Source organism: Frieseomelitta varia, unplaced genomic scaffold, assembly GCF_011392965.1.
Source record: "Frieseomelitta varia isolate USP_RPSP 00005682 unplaced genomic scaffold, Fvar_1.2 scaffold_716, whole genome shotgun sequence".
Taxonomy (NCBI): Eukaryota; Metazoa; Arthropoda; class Insecta; order Hymenoptera; family Apidae; genus Frieseomelitta; species Frieseomelitta varia.
The window spans coordinates 109,164-133,955 of record NW_025110497.1 but is presented as its reverse complement, the minus strand read 5'-3'; the positions used below and the strand labels follow the sequence as shown (position 1 = coordinate 133,955).

The window sequence follows — 24,792 nt, the reverse complement described above, 5'->3', positions numbered from 1 at the left end:
CCCCTTAAAAAAAAAAAAAAAAAAAAAGAAAGAAACGAAGAAGAAAGAAAGAAAGAGACGTCAGAAATGTTAAAACCTATTTCGAATGAGGATTGTCGGCCGGTGTGACTCGACCCAAATAAAAAGAGAAACTCGCGCATAAATTAATTCGCCGACTCGAACGTCCAGTCCTTCTTCTTCCGGTACGTTAGAAAGAGGAGACACGTCAACTGGGGTGAGGGAGAGAGAATGGGAGAGCGAAAGAAGGGTAGCTGATGGCCCGGAGCGAGCACAGTTGGCTCAGTGCAAAGGGTCAGCGCGGATTTGCTCGCCGCACGATGGTAAAAGTTTCGATTCGAGATAGAGAAAATTATTGTCGAATAATTTATGGCTTCCCAACATTTGCGAATTACAATTTCATTACCGACTGATGGTAAAACTGGATACGAGCCGCGCTCTGGTTTGGAAAATATTGGAAGAGATGAATAATTGCGACAGGAAAATTTTTCTTCTGCTTTTCGAGTTTGTGTAGTTTGTGTATTTACTATTTTTGGGAGGGCAACGAGTATAAAAGTAACTGAACTATAATGATGTCACTGTGAAGTGACAGATTAATATTCGAGCAGTGAACACTGAAGCTGTTATTAATTTTATAAAAAGAAATCGTACGATAGTAAACTTGCGCTATACTTTTAAAATACATCGTTCATTTTGTTGTAAGATATTTTTATTCTAAGATCTTACATTTCAAGATTTATTTATTTATGTAGCAGATGGCAAAATACTATAAATTGTCATAGTATGTAAAAACATTGAAAAATTGTTGAAAAATTTAATCTATAACGGAGATTAAAGCCCTTTACAATGAGTCTTGGAAATTCACGCATGAATTTTTATCGTACAATTTACTGAACTGTAGATGTTCAAATGAAAACGAAATATAACGGCGAGAGACGTTACGAGTCCCCGAATTCTCGCAAAGTGTAATAAAACGGCGAAAAAGGAATTATACATCGAGTCGTTTCGGAGGCCGTTGTAAAGAGGTGAGTTCAATCTTCAAATCCGTTGTAGATTCAGTCATGGAAAAAATTTTCCGATGCGTCCGCGCGCCATGAAAATTTACAGCATTTTCGAGAAGAAAAGTACCATCGTTCGTCCACTCGTCACGCGATGTAAAAACATTTTCGGACAAAACGAACGACGGATTTTTAAAATGGTAGCTTCGAGCTATAAAACGAGCTCAGCTTTATTACTGTACGGATACTTCTCATCGCAAAAATTATAAAATCCAAAGTTTCAATCATATTTGAAATTCGCTGGTCGAATATTAACGTGAGTCATTGTACAACTAAACTGGCGGGACTACGGATTAAATGAATCCGGGAAACAATCGTGAAGTAATACTTTTTTCTAGCTGGAATTAGAATTTTTATCGCTGGCGCGCCCCGGTGGTAGATTGAACGTCGAATACGGCTCGGATCGAAGTGGAAAGAGCCCGGTGGTGGACGAATCTGGGTGGGTTGGCGGCTGGCCATAAACCTTTCTCCGCGTAATCTGGATAGCTTTATAGATTTCTAATAAAATAACGCATTAAATCAGGCGCGGCTCGACTGATTGGCCCACCCGGAACGAAATCGGCCCCACACAGCCGGGATGTGACGCGCGCGTATTGCAATCGAACCGACATTTATTATCCCAGCCAACGACCACTAAATGTTGAATGATCTTCCAGCGCAAACATGTAAGGGAACATGTAAGTGGTACAAGTCGACACGAAGGATCGAAGGTCTGACTCGTTTGTTCCCTGATTTGATATCTGATCGTTCGATGTCGAAGGATTTTACAACATTAAATGAGGCTGTATTTGAATACTATCGTTATAGATGGCTATAGTACACATGATATTTATAGATTATTGGGTTATTAAATTGTAAAAATCTATTTGCGTTGGAACTTCTTTTATATTTTACATTCTTCGTGACAGAGATTGCTAGATTAGTGAGAGAAATTAAATTATATTAAATTAAATGAACAATTTCAAAATTGACCCTTAGAGGTTGTACTCTATACATATATTATTTTATTAGGATTATTAGCTGTTAGTTATTTATATCTGAATTTCTTTTAGATTCTATATTCTTCACAATTGAGATAAGTAATTTAATTAAATTACTGAGAGCTGAGTGATTTAATTAAATTAAATTAAATGAACAATTTCAAAATTTACCCTTAGAGGTTGTACTATATATATATAATTTTATTAGGATTATTAGCTCATTAGATTGTTAGTTATTTATATCTGAATTTCTTTTAGATTCTATATTCTTCACAATTGAGATAAGTAATTTAATTAAATTACTGAGAGCTGAGTGATTTAATTAAATTAAATTAAATGAAAAATTCCAAGATCAGTTCTTAAGTGAGTCCACTGCCTTTTCTAACTTTAAATTACAATAATTATATTATGTGTTGATGTTATTGTTGAAAGATTTATATAATACCTTATATAATACCCCTAACGATACATTTTATTTTCATTTATTAATTCATGAACTTCAACTATTAAATTAAAATCGGCAGCCCACTTAAGTGCTAATATTTTTCAGAACTGATCATCCCTATTTCCACACTTTAAGACAGCATTGTATATGATTATATGTAAATCATGTATAATAAAATGCATGCCTACTTCTATTCTATAACTCAGAGAGAAATTTCTGAATTTCAAACGAAATGCAGTTGAAAAATCAAATCTTTAGTAAGGAAACACCTATTGACTTAAAATTTTCACCCAATGGATATTTCCGTCAAGTGAAAAATACATTCAGCCGTGAGAAATACGTTTTCTCTCTTTCGTTTCTAAATAAGAAATCATCTCGTGTTCGTTTCTAAATAACTGCATTCTGTACGCGCATATATCTCGCAGGCTCTCGATATTCCTGTCGAATAGATACACAGGTAGGAACTAAATTCACGAATGAACAACTAAACCAGGACGCATGTAGCGTATACTTTATTGGTTTAGGATTATGTTGCATCTAATACGCGTCACTGTAGCTGTGTTTCGTCGACCGTTCCGAAACATTCATCCAGTAAAATTTGCATACGCTTACATTGGGCATTGTTCAGTTCGAAACAGTAGGAATTAACAACTGTTAATCGTTTGTCTGACGCGACTCGCGAAAGCGATTGTCTGCGCTTGATCTATGTAATATTTCCAGAAGCGTTTTGCGCAACTCGGTGATAGTTCTGGTTTAATTAACAAGCCCGGTTCTACGAGAATGGCGAGTTTCGTGCGTGCAGTCGCGTAATAAAATTTCGGACTCCGAAATGCTGACAACGTTTCGGCGGGAAGATTTAATTAGGATATAAATTTTAAACGCCGCCGCGAATTAAAAATTTTCGGAGATTTATTAATTTTGAAAATTTTTTTAAATGCAAATTCGCGTTTGGAGAATGTCCCACGGTGGTTCGAACGGCTTTGTAAGAGTTTTCATAAATTCTACAATTCATTTGAAAGAGAGACACGCGTGCGTGAATTTTTCTCGTTTAATCCAATGCAATCCGCGCGATATAAATTTCAGCAAAATTGTAGAAAAATTTAAAACTCTGTATTAAAGAGAAAGAAATAAGTATTAACATTCTTAGAAAGAAAGAATTTAAAAATAAGTATAAATAATTGTATCACAAAATGTACATGCAATTAGAAACTTTTATCATTCGCGAAAAATAGGGAATGAATTTAGCAGAGAATTTTGTTCCTCTCGAGGCTAACATAAAAATTCATTGGCAATAATAGATTATATAATATGCTAATAAACAATAAAATGCCAAATAAAGAAAAATACTGAATATCAAAGATAAAAAAGGTGTCTTAAAATTTTAATTTATCGCGTACGTAAACTGTGTATCTCTACATGTTCAATTTTCCTCAAAAAAAGAAGAAATTGCAAATATAAAATATAAAAAATATTACATATGTCAAACATAAAAATATTTAGAAAGATTAATATTAAAAGATAGAAAAATATTACATATAAAATACAAGATATAAAAAAAAAAAAAAATATAAAATATTACAAATATCCACATGGTCATTAATATACATTTTAACGAAACCCTTAAGAGACCCTGTATTTTCCCCCGCGCACGACAATCCAACAACTCGCAGCAACTCACGGTACATATGCAAGAGGAAGCGAAGAGGTTGCGTGGCTGCTTACAGATTACAGGAAGAGGCAAGTCGCCAAATAGAAAGCGAATAAGAACGGGGCCGTGCCGCTGAGCGAGCGAGCGGAATAAATTCTTGTATCAAGATTCGAATAAATGCATTCGAAGCCGCGAGCAAACTTCCATCCCCACGTGGGGGGATGCTGGCTCGCAATACCACCACGACCTACACCCTACGTTTTCTCGTTGTATCTTACTCTTCAAGCCTTCCTACCATCGCGTCCCTACCCCGCCTGATCTCGAATAAAATATCCTAAAGGAATTTCCAGCGAATATACGCCGCGCACGCCGGCCGCTTCTCACGAACGCGCTCCAACTTGAAATGTGAACTACTCCCCGAAACTCTTTGCACTCGATGCATTTAAGAAGGTACACGCACGATCCGCAACTCGTTACTGGCAATTTGAAAGCGTGTGCACTAGTCACCGAGTCATTGTCGAATTTTCGTACATCCTTCTACGTTATTTCACGCGAGGATCATATTTTTGTGCACTTTTGTAAGTCTTCTTCTTCTTCTTTTTTTTTTTTTTTTTTTTTTTTTTTTTTTTTTTTTTTTTTTTTTTTTTTTTTTTTTTTGATATTTTCAGTAAAACAAGAGTGGTAGAAATTTACTATTATTAGTGAGTTTTGTGAGCTTTCTTTTTTTAATTTTATAAAATTTGGACATCACGAGTTTTCTAAATTTGATAAATCTCAAGACTACTGTTTAAAATACTTTTTAATTCTGGTAGGTCTTTTTATTAAAACTGCGCATCTTTCTAAACATTTCATTAGTTTAACTTTCATCGATCTAATAAAATTGAACGATTTTTCCAAGAATAACAATATAAGTATTTAGTGGATTTGATAATTATATTGGATTATGATCCAACGATTCGAACGAATTGAATTCAGAGTTTTCTTATTTCGAACACGTTTGACGAAAGTAAAAACAGTGATGGTTTCATGCAAGATGATACTTCTTAAAGATATTTTATTATTGATTTCTCCAACGAAGATTGTGAAGTATTTAATCATTAGTTTAGGTTAGTGCTTTACTAGCCTAGTTTCCTAGTTATGTTTAAACGTGAATGTCTATAGTATTGCAGCAAAGTTTATTCTTAGACTAACTACACAGTTCGACCATAATTTATAATTCTGACGAGTAATCTATATTTTGAGAAGTTTCTTTAATGCGTACTTCAGTTTAACCGCAACTATATTTAATCAAAGTGACATCCACGTGACAGCATCAACGTTCAAATTTATGTTTATTACAAAATCAAATTAATTTTACAAGCAAACTTTCTACACGAAGGTTAATTAATATAACTTTAGTAAAAATAATTTTGTAATATTCTTTGAAATATTCTTACTCTTGTAATAACGATTTCTGCTTTCTATAATAATCTGCTGTCCTTGCAATGCGTTTGATCTCCCAAATGTACATTTAATAATTATTTTATCATTATAAAAAACTTTAATATATCAAAAAAGTGCAACCTTCAGTTAAAAATTAAAACTCCTTCCTTTTTTTAAGATTGTTCAGTATTATATAAGAGCTATATTATTTCGATATTTTATATATTTTTGCATATTCAGTATATCATGTACATTTTGACATTAATAAGTAAAAATTCTAATTATACATTGACCAAATTAGAAATCTGAATGTCGAATATTTTTAAATTACCGTCGCTTGAACCAACACTTCTATCCCAATGATCAATTCGAGGATCTAAATTATTATTACCCTGCAGAACAGAAGAAACAGATCTCAATTTTTCAATGGCGTTCCAGCGATAGATCTTTCCTAATCCCGTGGAAATAAATTCCCCAAAATCCAACGCGACGAAACACAGCGTCCAATAAATGTTTCATCGTTTAAAAAAATATTAAATTGCGGCGCAACGAGCGGCAATTAAATACCATTTCGGCGCGGCTCGTGGCATTTCGATTGATCCTAAATCAAACGGCGATGTGCAAATGTGTCACGGGATGATTAAAAGCGACGCGACTAAGGACGCGTCTGCGAACGTAAAAAGCCATACTTCGACACCGATATTTGCGTAAGCATCTTTGAATAACCATCTCGGTGAGATTTACTAGCACCTTCCATGCAGAATCCGCCCCGGCGCACTTCACGGGGAGTGGAGGCGGAGAGCGGAATTCACAGATATCGGTGAATTGCTGTTCCAAATCCTCCGATTGATCTGATCATAAGATGCGTTGGCCTCGGGGAAAATTTTCCCGAAAATTTTGTAAAACGAACAAACACAAAGTTTCAGGGCAGGGCGCTTTCATTCTGCAAATATTTGTAAGGCTTTGAAACTTTTCCGCTTCATAGAGTCGGACTCGCCTTTTTACTCTCCCGTGCTTCGATTGATTTCCTTTTCTGCCTGCGCCTTCTTTAGGGAACTCGCCAAACTCCCCTTCAAATGGAACGCGGGGATTTGCCATTTCATTGGACAAATGCGCGTCTAGCTAAATAATTTGTTAAACTCGAGCGACGCCCCGGGATGTTGTTAATATTGTAGAAATTGTACGACGGACTGAAACAAATGCATGATATCACCAGTATGTGATATTATAATTTCGAAAGAAATTTCTGACACGAACGTTACTTCAATCTATGAAATTCAACGTTCTGATAAGAGATTAGTAAATTTTAATTGTGTTTAATTATAAATGACGCGCCGAAATCGATGAATTTAAATTGTAAAATAAGTTTCTCGACTTGTTTATGTGCCTGTTCAAGAGCATTCGGGCATTTGCGATAAAAAGTGTATAACATGTTCGTATAAATGTAGCGTTCGTCGCAATATCTTGCGAGCCAAAAAAAAATTTAAATTTTATCATTAATAACATCTTCTGATTATTACGACTAATATACTATTATATTTTATTCTTACATTTATATTAAAATTACATATTATATTATACAAAATAATCATACATCGTATTATATATTATTATATATAATAATATATTAATAATATATAATACTATTATAATAATAATATATTAATAATAAATAATACTATTATTATAATACTATTATGTATAATATACATTATATATTACAATTATATATTATTACATTATATTAAATTCTTTAATATTCGTTCTTTATATTAAAGTATAAATTCGCATAAGTATCCAGTCGCAGTCCCAGTTTTTCGACGTTATATACTTTCCCAGAGGAAATAACGCCACTTTCAGCTGGTCATCACGAAATCCATTCCACTTATCAATGTCAGAAAAGATTCTCGATTCGCCCGGACGCGTTCTCGCTCGATCTAGCACAATTTCAGTTGACGTAACTTCAAAGCCGTTTAATCCTCTTAACGAAGCCATACAGAGGGACAAGCTACAGTCCCTCCCTTGCCTCCTATCACCCTTCCCCCCCCCCCACCCACCCACTTGTGTTTAGCATCTTAACCCTTCGTTATTTTGGCTCTTGGCAAGAAGTTAACCTCAAGAAAGGAGATTGTAAGTTGGCTCCCGTGTGTATGGGCCATCAAACGCGCCTTCGATAGCGATAGCAAACTTTCGCCGAACTGTGGGCCGATTCTCTGTTAACTCGACCTGGGAACTTGTTTCACCCACCCGTCGTAACGTCTTCGAGGATGTAATAACGAGGCATCGCCTTCGCGGCTAACTGATAAAAGTTAAAACCTGGGATCGATCGTGCGAGTTATTTCTTCTTCTTTTTTTTTGTTCTTGTTTTTTCTTTCCCGAGCCGTCGTGCGTTTGTACTGACTTGTTTGTATTGACAAATTCACTTCGATACAGAGTAACACACTGGGGAAAATGTATTATAGCAATAACCAGACTGTGGATTTTTTACGTGTTTTTTTGCGTGGGGAAACTTTAAAATGCAAAATTGGCATAGTGTGAAAAGTTGTTATTATGAATTTTTAATTAATAAATAACGTTTAGCTTAGTAGGTAAAATAATTTTCCACCGAGGTTTCATTTGTCAAATAAATATTCTCGAGACTGTGAGCTCTAATTAGAAAGCTGAATAACGTTTGAAAAGATCGAAAGTAATATAAAATTATGAAAATAAGTAACAATTAGTGATAGTACAAATGACAAATTACCAATGTAACACAAAATTTCTTTCACGTGTAAAAGAAAATACTATTGAGCCAAACCTGTTCAAGGATTAATTAGGAAATTAATTTTTAAGTTTTAATATCGCAATTATTCAATAATTGCTAATCGTTTCGAATATTTTATTTAGAAAAAGAGACAAATGTTTAATATTTGTATCGCAAATAATTTTTTATTGTTCTTTTTATCGTCGCAAACAGAGAATAACATACGCGTGCTATAATTTAATTTTTAATGGGGCGTTTCGTATAACGTGATAGTCATATTTTCAACGATACAATCGCAATTCTCTACGTTCAACAAATAAAACGTAAACATTACTTTCCAATAATATAATATTACAGTTGCAAGGATCAATTTTGCAATTTACTTCAACACATTTGACCCAAAATAATTTTAAAACATGAAACGGAAGTGATACGTGTAAAAATTTTCAGATACGAAGAATAAGTATAATAGAAAATTATAATTCTCAATAGCATGTACACTGTTAACTTTATAGAGACCTTGTTTCGACGATAACAAACAAACAAATAAACATTATCAAATGAATTCATAATGAATTAAATTTGGATCGACTATCATGGCAAGATTGATATTCCACTCGTTTAAAGCTAAATTAATAGTACTAGCTATACATACTACGTTAATTTAATATAGGGTCCGTAATTGAGAGCTCATATTAATGAGTTGAACTTCATATTTCAATAGAATAAATCCATTCTCCGTGCTACCGAAATTATTAAAGCGCAATTTTCACACACAAGAATACTTCACCTCTCGATTGATTTATCAAATGTCCGTCAAACTCGAATACCACAGAATATTCTTGAATAACCTGGTTATTTTGGAGACCGTTCACGAATTGAAACAAGACAGAGAGATCTAACGCGATAGTTAATCTGAAATTCGAACAATCCATTGCTAGAACTAACAAATGATACAACGAAATTGGGCTTATCTTTTCATTTATTCATTGTACATTAATATTGGTGACATAGTTGCAGACTCATCTCTCCATTTTCGTGGAATGTTTCGAATAGGAAAATCTTCTAAATCTTTTGTAACATGTCTTTTTGGTTCTGAAAATCTGAATCGCCCAAGTGGTTCTAGTGTTAAATACACATTTTGACACACGTTTGCGTATCTTTTGTGTAATAGATGCTTTCCTCTCAGTTTACTTTGACAAATAAATTAACGCTGTGATCAAAGATTCAGAGAAAAAAATCTCGATCTTCTTGCTTCGCAACGAGTCACAAAAATATTCGTCCCACTCTTTCACGATTACCTTCGACGACTGATACGCAAGTTTCAAAATTCTTGTCACTGAGAATGCCCGATCAATTAACTTTAATTATTATCTCTAACCTTAAATTTGCATTGTTGCAAGTGTGACAATTAATGTTATTATATAAATATGAGACAGACATCAAATAACTTTACAAATACAGTGCTCTTTTTGCGAGACAATGTACAAACTATGAGCGGGGGTGAAAATTCGTAATAAATTTATAAATCGACGGGATCACTGGGCATTCAGAACGAAACAACAGCCTGCTCGCGTTATCTTTTTTGCTCAGTGTGTTAAAGACAAATGTATCGCAGCCGGTTACTTGTTCCGTGCCCAGCGTGCTAAGCAGGCGAAATTCCGGCGTAAAAGTTTCGCAGCTTCGTAATTAGGTTCTCTGCAAATTGTAATTTTGCTCACGCACACACGCGTGAGCGTGCGCACAGGCTTGCGAGCGAAAAAATTCTCGTGGTGTTGGTACGTATATATATCCCTCTAGCGCTCTGTTGCAGCAGGGCAAAAACGCAAAGCAAATTACGATAGAAACGCGGCGAAATACAAAAAAAAAAAAAAGGAACAAAAAAGAATCTAGGGGAAATAATGTATGCTAACCATATTCGTCGAATGTGCGTCGCCGGGATAAAAAAAAAAAAAAAAAGAATATAACACGAGCGAGCGTGTTCGTTGGCAAACGAACGAAAACCCAAACTGTGTGAACGAACAAAAAAAATTGTACACGGAAAAACAGAAAATGCGAGGATGAAATTACACGCTGCTGTTTAACCCTTTTATATTCTGATCGGGCGTTTAAACGCACCGATTTTTATAAATGTTCACACCTGTTCAACGCGAAGATGATCCCTCACGATGCTCGAAAGATGCATGCACAAATTGCGAATCGTTGAAAGAGAATAGAATATTTTATTTACCAAAAAAGGAGAGAAGTCTCGGGCAGCTTGACGCCGAGCATAAAGAGTTAACGACCGGAATTTTAATGCTCGAAACCGAAACTCGATGCATTAAAATATTATTACAAAAATTTTCCTGTACGCTCGCAACGAGCCAAAAGTTACGACCCCAAAAACTTACTAAACTCGTCGGGAGTTGAATACCGGGGGCACGAAGAGTTAACGATATCCAGGATATCTAAAAATTTCCCAAAGGAGAGAAGTCGCATGCAGCTTAATACCTGCGCGTAAAGAGTTAACTATCGGGACATCCGGTGTCATCTTGATGCGACCCAACAAACGCCCTATCACCCTCGTTCGAAAGTCGTAAAACAGCGATACAATTACCGAGAAGAAAATCGGCGAGTGGTCGAAACTGACCGAAGGACGGGGCAAGTCCCGACGATGGTTCGCTGGCGTTGCAAAATGACGAGCGCGCGCGCGTGTGCGGAGAATAGAGATTCTTTCCGTGCCTCAAAACGAGAAGTGTACTATACCGGTTAATAGCAGCTCGTTCGAGCTGCTGGCCATTCGACAAACAACATGTAGAATACTGTCGTCGTTACACACGTTATATACATATACGTATATATACGTCACACGTCGGTTGGATAGCGATACGTTCGTAAAACGTGCCGCGCGAGTAAAAGCCATCGCTAACTCGCTATGACACATATCCAGCAACGGCTATCTCAGTTTTCGGACCTTCTGCCTCCTGCAAAGCGTGATAAAATACGCGCAAACTGAAAGCGTAAGCGCTGTTAAAATAAAATCCTCCCCCTCCCCCCGCGGGGGGGGGGGGAGGGCTCTGGACGTAGTTGTTACAGTCCACGTTGTAAATCTTCTTATCGGATCGATCGTTATGATACGGCTGATTGAAGTGTGCTGCCGAGATTTTGAAATATTAGGTTGCAGCTGGTACGAGATACTGTGTCAAGATATTATTGTTCGGCTGCAGCACGGTTTTTTTGTAAAAATTGAATTGTCGATTCGGTGCGTCTCGGCGAAATAATTGAGAATCATTTTTTTTTTTTGTCATATCTCCTGGAGCGTAGTAAATACGCGAAAGCGTTGTGAAAGTTCGAGTTACTTTGCCTTGGGAATATTTACGAATTTGGGTTATTTTGAGACACGTGCTAGTTGCTGTTGATCGAACGGAGATGAATTTTATAAGTGTAATAATATTTAAAGACGTTAAACGCAATGAAATATATAAAAATACAATGTTCTTCGAGATATAATGTTAGAAAGAATAATGGCAATGACATGGTATTTCAATTAATAAAAATTCATTGCAGTGAACAACGATAGTTTTTTTCCTTTATTTTGAATATTTCAGCTTCTTAATTCTTGAAGTAATAAAAATTGTTGTTAAAATTAATGAAATTGCAATTATTAATTGAAATTGAAGAAAAAAATTGTTACACCCTCGCTAACGTATATACAATTATTTGACAATTGTACGATTATTATTCTTCTTTTGTACACAGATTTTTTTTACCATTGAACATTTTTAGCTATGTTATTAAGTTGCGAATTTCTTCCTGTTTTTTTACAGAAAACTGCAAGTTGCAAAAATGTACAGGAAATATTTATCGAATACAGTAATACTCTAGCTGTAAAGTCTCTGAATTTCCTCAAACATCTGTTCCCCGATCTATAATAATAATTCCAAGTCGACACATTGGTCAAATATTTGATTTTATAGATACAGTGTTTGCTCAAAGCGAAACTTCGTCGGCAATCTCTTTTGTTTTTCGTTTCTTAGCGACTGTTCGATTAATTACCGGCTTGCGATTTAAACAGTTTATCAACCGAAGCAGTTGATTTCACATCTCCTGGCACTTGTATTATAAATTGATAGATTTTCCACAACAACGACGATGCATTTCATTAATTTTATATCCTTGGAAAGCCTTGCTCCAAGGATTTCATCTCTTTTTCATACAAACAAAATTCTCTTTCAACGACGACGTAAGACTCGTGTATAATACAGTGGGGCGTGGGCCACTTTTGTTTCTTCCTGTCTGTTAGGTCAGTTTAATATTGTATGATTACTTAGAAGCGAGGAGCAACAAGTTCAGCGATACGACCGTCTGTCTACGAAAGCAATTGAAGTTGTTTATTACAGATTTGACGAGCACGAGTTGTTGCAATTTTTTGGATTGTATCAATTCTCAATCGATATACATACTTGTACAAGGTAAATGATCTGCAATAGTTAAATTACTTAATTCGGCTATACTTCGTTTTAATTGTAATATCGCGTGTTTAATTTTTATGTGAAAATACGGAGTATAAATTCGTAAAAATCACTCATCACCGAAAAGTAAACACTGAAGGTAAAAATGTATTAGATAGTAAAAGAGAGAACTATAATTAAATCGTGTAAAAATTTAATTTAATAATTTATGATAAAAATTTCTTTCTTCGATTAATTTCTTAAGCATAATCCGTCAAATTATGATTGTAGAGAGTCGTATGTGAATACATTCATAGTGAGAAACAAAAGATCATAATTAGTTTAACTTGGTACCATTACTATCGGGATTAATTTGATTTTAGAAAGAATATTTAACTAAACGTAAACTATACATACGTATTTACTAGTAAGACACTGAAGCTATTACAATTGTTTCATAAATAACAAATTGTAATGTTTCATCGTCCAAAAATTTCTATAAAAAATAAATAATAATGCAATAATAATCATGTAAGAATAACATTCGGATTAAACTATAATAGAAGTACAAATACAACTTCAAGTGATTTGAACCCAAGTAAATAAATAATCTTATTAGAACAGTACATAGTATATACGTGTAATTATCGTCATATATCGTATCCTTGAAATTCGAATTTCTAGACTCCCTTTTTCCCAACATCCGAGAACTCAGTTATCGTTTTTACGAAAACAACTTTTGGTCGAAGATTCACGGAAACGAAATGGAGAAAATTCAGCGTAACGCGTGCCGCAAATGAAATTTCGCTTATAACGCGCTGTCAAGGATTCCGCTGGACGACAAATGTCGCGTAAACAACAGGATGGATTCCATTACGCGCAAAGAATGCACAGGACACGGCGGAAATACGAGCGGAAGCTTAAACGTAACGAAACGCGCGGCTCAAAAAAATTACGAGCTGTTTATTTTTCGGTTAGATCACGTTGGCGGCCGTTGCTTTTTGAAATTCTGCTCTAATTAATTTGCCTATTTGTTCGTCTCCGTTACTCCGAATTTCCCCTCCCGGCCTCCATTCCCTCGCTCGGAAAAGCTTTTCGCCAAAAACACGGGCGAAAAACAAAACGAAAGAAAAAATAAAAGAGGAAAAGACAAAAGCACGTCACTGTAATGTCATATAAATGGTATACACTCACATACATATGTACGCAATCCCCATTTTGGGGCCGCAATTATATTTTCCAATGAATTTTCTCTCCATCTCGAAAATATTACCTTTCGACGAAGTTTTAGATGCTATTGCAACCCTTCTACGGTTGAAGTGACGTTATTAGTAAAATCTTGCATCAGTCACCAGCTGGACGTAATAATATTTGATAAGGTACACGTAATTTCTAACTCGTAATTAATTTTCAAATTGTAACATAATAATTGATATTGTTATATATGTTACATTTCCAATTAATTTCTAATTTCTGATGTGCTGTATAATTTCGAATTTCTAATTAGTTTATCACAATGATTCATATTTAATTCTTCTATTCTCGATTGATTTCTAAAACATAATTTGCAAAAGAATAATTTCCAATGTCGTCGTAGAATTTATGTTCAAATTTTTAATTTCCAAGTTGTTGTATAACAATCATCAATTTCTAAATTACACTTGCAAAATTTCATGAAATAATATCACTTCAATTCGAAGGGTATAGTTTTGATGAGAGAGAAATTTGATATTTTCGAGGTTAATAATAAGCAATTAATTAGTATTTTGTAATTGTAGCACTTCGTTTGGTTGTATAACACAGATAAATGTTGCTCGTTTCGATATTTAATGATATTAAAAAAACAAGAAGAATGTTACGTATGTTCAAAAATGTTGTTGAAAAAAGAAAAAATTATAGATAAAATTCCATCCCAAAAAGTAACACTTTTTTATTTAAAAAATCAACGAAAGATAGAATGAAAGTTATGAGAATTAACAGAATTAGCCAAAACAGCACCACGATGATATTATCGATACGAAATTCACATGGGGTGAAATTTCATCCATGATAACGACTGAGGGTTAATAAAAGCATTGTTTGTCGCTACGTATCAGATTGCAAACTTCTTTCATAATACAGCAGAAATTATTACAATTCCCATTTGTAAAATGATATTTGAGGTTACGTACCGAGGGAATATGCACTGAATTGTTAGCAATTCAACATCAGAGCAATTGTAGCAATTATTATTCTACGAAAGAAAAAGGAAACTTTACAGTTGTTGTAAAATGAAAGTAGTAAATTGGTAATCGTCAAATAATTCAAAGAACATAAAAACAGTGCATAAAGTGCACATAAAAGTCTCTCTCTAGCAAGTCCGATCAGAATGTTTGATTGTTTGACCATTTTGCAGAAAATGTCAGATCTACGTTATTGATTTCATTCTTAAAGAATAACAAAACTTATTATCAACTTTTATAAGACTGAAATTGAAGGCTACTAGTTACGGTCGAAAGAATGCAAAATTTTACAAAACTAAATTACAATTGACAGGAGGGAAACGAATATACATGAAATGATATACATTGCATATTCTGGGAGAGACGAATTTTTACTAAAGACAAAAATTTACACACGCGAAACATCAATTTCAATCCTTTCTCCCATACGAGATTTTTGAACGGTCCTTCAAAGAAACGCGAACGAATTTATTGATCCTCGCACAATTTATTGCACGCTCGAGCATTATTCGGTTTCGTGTTTTCGTACACTTTTTACCTCGATCATCGAACGTTAAGGAAACTATAGATCGAAGAAAACATTCGGTATTTACAATTCGTTGGGAAGTTTCGTTCGATCCACTGAAAGAACATCATAGAACCGCCGTCGCCGAATGCCACAATGTTTTATTACCATATGTTTTTACTGGATATTTCTATATGACCGTGCGCGTGCCCGTGTATGTGCGCGCACGTACGCGTCCGTGTATGCGTTGAGTACACCACTCGACTTTTGTCTCCTCGAACAAATTCTTCTCCCCTGTCTTTCCATTACTCGCTCTCCTCGCCAGCTTCTTTCGCTCGTTTTTTTCACTTTACGCTTTTATACCTCTCGTCTGCCTCTTATTTTCTTCGCTTCTCGGCCAATTTTTTAATAACGTAGCTACAGTTAGCCGTGTTTAAAGAAGATCAAGGATTTTCATGGAAAAATATGTCATCGAGACTATTTACATACACTTTTATGTGAGAACGTGCAGTGGATTGACACCTAGTTTCCTTGCGATATTTTTGCGAGAACAAGTGGTGACATTAACAAAAATTTGTTTGCGTAACACTGTAGTTTTACTCTATACAGAAATAATTTCCAACGAGTTGCACAATAATATGAACTTTTTGAACGTTCGTAGGTGATTAATTGATTAATTAAAATATTTCGTCAGAAAGAAGTCATTGAAACTCAGAAAAATCCACCGTTTGTAATTTATAAAATTGAACGTACGAAAGATTAGGGATTGATCATTTAGCCTTGGTAATTAATTAATTGGTAATTAACGATTGAACTATCTATTATACAGCAGAGTATCTCGTTTTATTTTGCGAATATCTCAACATACAATTGTTATATTGATGCAATTAAATGTCTGCTACTGATTGTGAGAGATTTTTCAGTTGCCAATAGACGATTTATTTAAATAAGATATTCCAAACATAGTGGCTCGAATAAAGAATGTTTTGCTGCATTTTAACACATCAGTTTACACATACAAATATTTCATGTTTAATATATTTAATCCTTTATACAAGTGTATATGTATGTTTAATAGTTATTAGTCTATATTTTTATGAAAACATGATATAGCAATTTTTATTTATTACGATCGTTCTTATTTCTTTTCAACATGTGGTATGCATTCGTGTTATTAAAACATCTAACAAGTACAAATACTTACAACTAATTTCTGAAAAATCATTGTATTATATACTAGAACTCATTCCCCATGTTTCAATTTCCTTTCGATTAACCCCACGGATGGTTAACTCCCAAACAACGATCCGAATTATCGCCAAAACTATATATACCACTCTATTCCCAATTCAACAGAAAGCGAATTGAACCAAAGTTCCGAATTAAATTAAAAATACTACTCCCTCTCAAAGAGAGAAAAAAAAAAAAGAAACAAAGAAGGAAAAGTCGAAGAAAATCAAAAAGAAAAAAAAAAGAGAGAAAGTCTGGGACATCCAGAGATTTTCTCGGCCCCCTATCGAACAACCGGGGCGGTAATTCACCATTAAGCCCCGGCTGTACCCCCGGCAACGACAATGCAAATCGCTTCATATCGTAAACATTACACGCATATCACGCACCGGCGCAGAGAAAGCCCATAAATTCCCGATACTTGGCTTACCGCCCGAATGAATTCGGCGCCGGCGAAGTTCACAAAATAGCAGCGGGGCCGGGGCGCGTAATCAGCAGCGCGTTATCGGTGGCGCCCCACTGCCTCCGCCGATCCGCCGAGGCGTGTTGCCTTTTGTACCGCGCCACCGCGGACAGTCAGGGAGCAATAAATATGTTATTAAAATTACCATAACCCGGTGCCTGGCCCCGCCGAGTAAAACATGCCCATTTTGCAGTTAATTTCCCAGTTATCTAGGTAATAATCTCGCTCGCGACCAGACCCGGTTAACCCTTTGGTTATAGAGGTGGTGGACAGTGGGGGTGGGCAAAAAGGGTTTGCACAATGGGCGGCGATGATGCCGCCGTTTCTCTACAATGCGACCGCGTCACGTTTATTGACCGCGAAGTCGAGTATCGTTTGATTGTTTCCCACCGTTAATTTCATTATGCGCGCAGACGTTATCCCTCCCCGCCGCCGTTTTTATTCGTTCGGAATAGCAACCCGGTGGTTGAATTATATTCTCTCCGAAAGGGTGGAGACACTAGGAGCTAGAAGGGGTGTTGCAGTTTTAATCGATTCGAGACGTCGAACGTCGATTGACGTTTGCCCATATGCGACGTTTGGAATTTCTGTGGAATGCGTTGTTTGTGAAGTTTGAGATTGCACGAACTCGTTCGACGCGCTTCTTGTGTCGCGATATGTATGTATTGTGTTTCGTTAATTGTATAAATTTGGAGGGAAGAATATTTTTCTCGTTGTATAAGTAATTGTTAACCACTTGCGCCGGCAACTGATTGCGGACCATAACGAACGACCAAACCGTATACAATTCTTTCTTCTTGAACTCGTCGATATGGCGTCACCTAGATAGAAATTACTGAGAAGTAATCTGTTTGCAGAATAAATTTAACAAACCAGTTAAAATTACGACGAATTATATAAATCTGTGAATGTACGAACGCATATATATATATATACTCTTAAACAATACGAGCGATTTGCTCTAGAACAAAAGTGAAATTAAACGCACGAAATGCCGTTGGTTGCCAACGAGTTGGCCTAAAATCAAACAATCCCCGAACAATCAGGTTCCGTTTATCGTAGCCTCGCAATCAGGAGCCCATTTGAAATTGCCCGGCGAAGTCGAATTTAAGAAAGGGTGTAAAGGGTGAAGTTATTCCGTGCAAAGCCACGGTGTCGTACTTGCGTCTAAAGTAAATAGGATAATTACAGTTTCCCGGAAGTTAAATAAGACGGACTCTCATTGTAGAGGGTTGCCACAGTAATTATATAGTAATGTAATACGTTACAATGGTGTAATTGTGCCGCCACCGCACAACTTACAATTAGAAGCCTATTTCTTGCCCGATGTAGGTAAATCGTGCTAAATTACGCCGAAACGACAATTATACTGCGTTTCGTGGTATTAGGCAAATATTTGAACGTATCTGACAGGATTAATTTCTGTTAATTGTAGCCTCGTTTCTTAAACGTACGTGAACCTTAGAAGCAAATAGAACCACGACCAGGATTGTTTCATTAGTTTAATTGCGAGTTTGCTTCTTGAGTGTAGAAAACAGGTAAATTTAGAACGACGAGATGATTTAATCGAGTCAAATTCGAAAAATTAAATTTTAGCACATGAGCACTATGTACGAAACTTATAATCGTGACAATTTATGTTGTATAACTTCATAGGATTATTTATTATATAATAAATATTTTACTTATTGCTCTTGTATGATAATTAATACATTATAATTAATTACTCTTCTAAAATAAACTATCCTCTAAAATTTTTATAACTACAAACTATAAAATGAAATATTAAAAATAATCGGATCAGAATTAAAGGTATTATCCATCACAGAAGAAATATTAAGAGAACATTTTCTTCCGGAGCAAATACTTTCTCTCTCTCTCTCACACACACAACCGACACACCCGAAAATCAGAACATTTCGGTCTGAAAGAATATAGTCACGCTCCCCGTTTACAGTTCCCGCGCAATTATTCAAACTTAACCCCGCGGAATTCCAAATGCTCGACGCACACGCCCGGCACGTCGAGGAATCTCAAGTAATCCGTGTTAGCCGATTTCAGTCACGCGTGCTGCCTCCGATCGAAATTATTCGCATCACGATCCACCGAAATTTCATAAGCACCGTAAATCAACACGCTTCCGATTTCGATCGAATTAACACGAGAGACAGAGAGAGAGAGAGAGAGAAAAGGACAGGAACGCTGGCGTTCGTTCGTCACCTGACTGGAGGGACGTTTAATAAGCGGTTTAGAAGCGACGACGGAGGGGAAATGCGAAACCGGCCGGTTCGAAAGCGAACGAGCTCCCACGGACGATCACCAAGTTTCATTTATCGCGATCTCGAAATCAAAGCCCACTCGAGAATCTTGGAGAGTCCCCTGCCGTAGCAGGCGAACACACGACTTTGTCCCAAAGCCCGTTTCCATCCCCTCGCCGAGCCATCCAGCCAGCTATCCAGGCAACCAGCCAGCCAGCCAGCAGGACCGGAGCCAACCTATCCCACCGACAATTAGTTCGCGCGCTCGGCATTGAGTGCACTTAGCGAAAAGTAAGCAAACTCCTCTCCTTCCACTTCCGTTCTCCACCCAACCACCTCCCTCCCGCCTGTACGCCCTTTCGTTTTCATCCGATACCGGAATAGTTTCTACCGACAGCGCGATAACTCCGACGTCCACCGATACGAGACGCCTTGTTTCAAGGGCTAGCCGAGATATTGAACGCTCTCTCTCTCTCTCTTCTTCTTCTTCTTCTTCTTCTTCTTCTTCTCTTGCTTTTTCCTTCTTTCTGTTTTCTCTCTTTATCCCATCTTCTCTTCCTATTTCTATGCTGTCCATTTCCTATTTCTATGCTCGTCTTTCTTTAGCTTTTTTCTATTCTTTTTCCTTTCCCCTCTCTTTCTCTCTGTGTCTTGATCTTGATTGAGGGTTGGCGGTAAATGGCGGTACAATCGGAACGGAGGTGATTCCACGTGAAAAAGCGAACGAGAAAAATTTTTTTCGCGTTCCGAGGGGATCGAGGTTTGGAAATTCATGAATTTGATTGCGCGTATGTTTATGTTTCTGTTCTTTGAAAACGATATGATTGACAGTAGAACTGAATCAAAGTGATAAGACGCGATAAGATCGTATTTTTAAAGATTTCAATAATTCTTCGTAAAATATATAAATGAAAGCTAGCATACTCCATAAAGTTCGTACCATAAAAAGCTTCTCTATATTATTAATGTTGTGTCTCCGATGGAAATTTTATGGTTGAAAAAAAATTTTATTCCTGAAAGTGACACAGATTTTATATCGCGGAATATCCATTTTTTTTTTTTTATTGTATTATCGACAAAGATCTGTCAAAGATCAGCGAGTTCCAATGTACTTGCGTCTTTTAACTTATCAAATTCATCTTTCCGTATTTCTAATCGCGCCAGCACTACCGACTTTGACATTTCAGATTGAACAAAATTGTTCTCCGACACCTCTCGTGAATTCGCAAACTCGATTTTCTCGGGAAACGAGGCTGCAGGCGAAAAAAATTCCGCGAGAAGAACGGCGAAAATTTTTTCTGTTTTTTTTTTTGTTGTTGTTTTTACTTTTCCACGCGTAGAAATCGTCTCCAATGTAGTTGCGCCACTACTTACGACCGCACCTGTATAATGTACGTTTTTCGTTCTTTTTTTTTCTCTTTCGTTTCGCGAATTCGTCGACCAAGTATGCCCCCGGTATGTTCAGCAGTGCGGTATTATTTGCGGTGTCGCGTGTATACTCGCGCGAACCTCGTCGATGTACGGCTGCTGGTATACGAGACAACGAGAACCGTTTCTCTCGCTCTCGCTCGTGTTCTCGTTTCCCACCCTCTTTCGAAATTGCCGATTGTTAGAGGCGAGGCGATATCGATCCAAGTGGAATTATTGGATTACGATATTCCCCGCGAATTCTCTGAACTGTAATCGGTTTAATCGGTTCCGTTTACAGCGTTTAGGCCAATCGGTATTTGTTACCGGTTGACGTTTACAGAAGTGATTGAAAACGATTCTTTCTTCTTTCTTTTGTTTTCTTTTTTTTCTTCTTCGTTTTCGTAGTTTGCGGTATCTTGAATTCTTCGCTTCGTGGATCGTTGATTATTACGTCATTGGTTTTACGAATTTTGAAGGTTTCTTTTTACAGTGTTTTTACATTTTTTGGTTTCTGCGTGAAATTATTACAAATCACGGTAGAATTTTTTTCTAACGCTGTATTTCCCACGTAATTTTTCTTCACGAAGATTGAGGGATGGTATAGTTCGTTTAGGGATAATGTGAAACTTCTACATACCATTTTAAAAAATTATAGAACTTGAAATTTTGAATACTGGAACTTTCATTTAATATACATGTATCAGTACAATAATTCATTATTTATTAGTAATAAGAATTACTCTTATTCTTCAAATAAACATGTATTCAACGACACAATCACAGAATAAATTGTAATAATTACTGTAAAGAATAAATCTATCAAATTACCTATATTTCATATAATGATAAGAATTAGTATTCTGTATTAACTAAAACATCCTTGATAAGAAAATTACAGAATTCCAGCAAGATTAAAGAATTATTCTTTCAAGCATAAATTCTAAAATAAATTCTTCAAATTACTATATCATCTACATAATTACCACCATTACTCAACTAACCTAACCCTCCATTTGTTTTCAATGTTGTTGCGCGTCCACTTGTATTTATTTCAAGGTAAATTAGATAAATTAATTCAATTTTTTTTTATTTATCTATTATTATTATTAAATGATAATAATAAATGTATGAATGTAACACATACACGCACGTATGTACATATGTTACAATCAAAGTACGTAAATTTACAAAACTTGACAAATGGCTGTTGTTGAGTGAGATCTCGAAAATCACAGAGTTCTACAGTAAATTTGTATCGTCTCTAGCGTAACACGCGAGATTCACGGCAAATTTTAACGTATGTAACGAGTTCAACGAATTGAGTAATCATTCCAACTCACGCGTGTAAGTAATATCACGAAGGACGTGGAAGAAACGTGCCAAGACGATCGAAACGATAACGATCGAGCGGAACAAGCAGAGGTGACACACCGCGCGAGTGATTAGCAGGTAGATTGATGAAGCTCGAGCAACGAGCATTCATATCTTCGCGGGATGCTTTTCCTCTTTCGAAGGCGATATCCTTCGCCAATGCGCCGTCTCGATCTTCGATTTTTACCTACACGACGATAAGGAAAGAAGATCTCGCGGTACAAAGATCTTTCGCGCTGACGCGTCCTCTTTTTTATTATTGGTAATTAATGAGTTCCAGTTCCCGTTCGACGACGACGACGACGACGACGACGAGAAAAAAACTGCTCCTATAGCACCTAGATTGCCAGGTAGCGCTGACAGGCGATGAAAAACCATCCAGGGAACGACAGTTAACGCGTAGAAGTTTCACGGGTTGGGAACACGTGGACAAAAACTGTCTGGGATTCTACCGATCCGTGCCGCGTTATTATTCTTTGATGTGCATGCTATTTAGGTCGATTAGCCCAAACTTTATGACACGAAATGACTGTTGGTTCGCAACTGAAGGTAAAATTATTAAATTAAAGAAAGAAACTTCAACATGAGCTTTCAATAATCATCCATGAATTATATATATATATATATATATATATATATATATATATATATATATTGGAATTTTTAAATAAATTTGAAATTATAAATATATAAAATATTTAATATTTCTAAAATATAAAAATTTAATCTACAAAATGAACTTAATAAATTAAACAATAAATATAATAATGGTAAAGAAAATACTTAAGTATAAAATATTAAATGAAATGGAGAATTAAATATCCTCATTTCATAATTATATAAAAAATTACTAATAAACTAAATTCAAATATAAAATGAAATAATATTAAAAATTTATTGAAAAAAGAATCATATATCTCAAAATTAAATTTGATGATATACATAATGATATATACAATAATTTTTTAAATTTATTAAATTGTAGTGTAAATAAATATCAAGTAAATGTCGAATAAAATTTCTTAAAAATATTATTATACAGATGATTCCGTTAATAAGCATACTAGAGTTAACGAAAGCATATTGAACATTAAACGAAATTATCAATTGTAAACACAGAGTATATTATTGTGTACATTGATTAGAACAGATAGATAGGCGAGACAAATCCCAATAGGTAGAATTTACTGTACTGAATATTATGCCGTTCTCATAATTACAGCTTATAGTGATGCTATATGCAATTAATTATATGCACACTGATATCTAATACGACTAATTTCATTCGAACTTACTAATTGCTTCGAATGAAATTGAAATTGACGCGCAAAAGTAAAAAGTCTATGTACGTAATGTTAAATATAATTGTTAAATATAATTATAATACTTAAAGAAAAACAAGAGGTTCTAACATTTTATAGGCGCTAGTTTATTTGGTATACATTTATCAGAATTTATATTAAATGAATTTATTAATTTATATGAGATAAAATTCTAACTATTTAAAATTAAAATATCCAATAAACTTAAATACATGTGATTGTTTTTATTCATTTATTTACATATTCAATTTTTCATGCTTTATAGATTCACAGAAAATTTATTACTATTACTAGACCAAGAATGTTCGTGCAAATTCGTATTTTTGAAAATAAAATAGTTTCACTTAACAAATACTATAACGAATACTCTATTTTGGATAAAACATTACAATGCAGCCTGTAAATTTTTCCAACTTCAAATATCCCATGAATGCGTAAAAAGTCCAGCATTTAATTATTCCACGCACACTACCGTGCACGAGTAATTAAATGGCGCAATTCCATTAAAAGGTTGATATTTTTATTACGTTTCGACAATCATGATTGGCGAACGTTTTTCTACTGTTATTTTTCTGCATTTCCCGAGTTTCATCTTCATTTCTGATGAATGCTTCGTAGAATTTGTATAAACCTTATCAATATGATTAGAAAATATACATCTCATTCTTTCTAAAATTTCAACAATGAACAATTGATGTTCAGCCATCTAACTGTCGTATATTATATTATATAATTTATAACAGCAGCTATTCTTTTTGTCGTATGATTAAATTGAAGAGACTGAATCATTAATCAAAGATCTAAGATTCAAATCGCGCTTTATGTTGCAATAATTAAAAATTATAGTAATATTCCTCGACGATGTGGCATAGAATTCACACACACACACACACACACACATTCCTTCCTTTTCTCTAACGATCTCGCCTAAACGAACAAACTCGTGCACTTTCTGATCAAATTTCCCTGAAACTCTCCCCGGAGAGAGGCATATATATATATATATATACGCACACGATCTCCGTTGAGGAAGGTGAAAACGGAAAAGTCGCGCGGCCACGTTTTCACGGCGTTCCGCTTTGAAACTCGACCGATCGCCCGAGCCAATAAATAAAACACGCGGCAAGCGAGGATCGCGACAGTCCGATGGAATAAAGACTCGGCCGGGATTGATAGGATGAAAGACAAGCCCCAGGCTTTCGTGCACGACCGGACGCGGTGTCTCGCACGCGGCGTTTGAATCATCGAACACGCCAAACCGATGCGGCCCCCGGGTCTCCCATTCTGA

At 35.6% G+C, this 24,792-nt stretch overlaps 1 protein-coding gene across 5 annotated transcripts in view; it reads left to right on the top strand.

Moving 5' to 3' along the window:
- The first annotated feature begins 14,001 nt into the window (after positions 1-14,001).
- The window catches only part of LOC122535432 (nucleolysin TIAR), a 103,168-nt gene continuing 92,377 nt past the window's right edge, over positions 14,002-24,792 (top strand). For all 5 annotated transcript variants that reach the window (XR_006308168.1, XM_043666965.1, XM_043666966.1 and 2 more), the window contains exons 1-2: positions 14,002-14,007; positions 22,393-22,397. The gene's annotated coding sequence lies outside the window, so the exon portion shown is untranslated. The remainder of the gene's footprint in view (positions 14,008-22,392; positions 22,398-24,792) is intronic.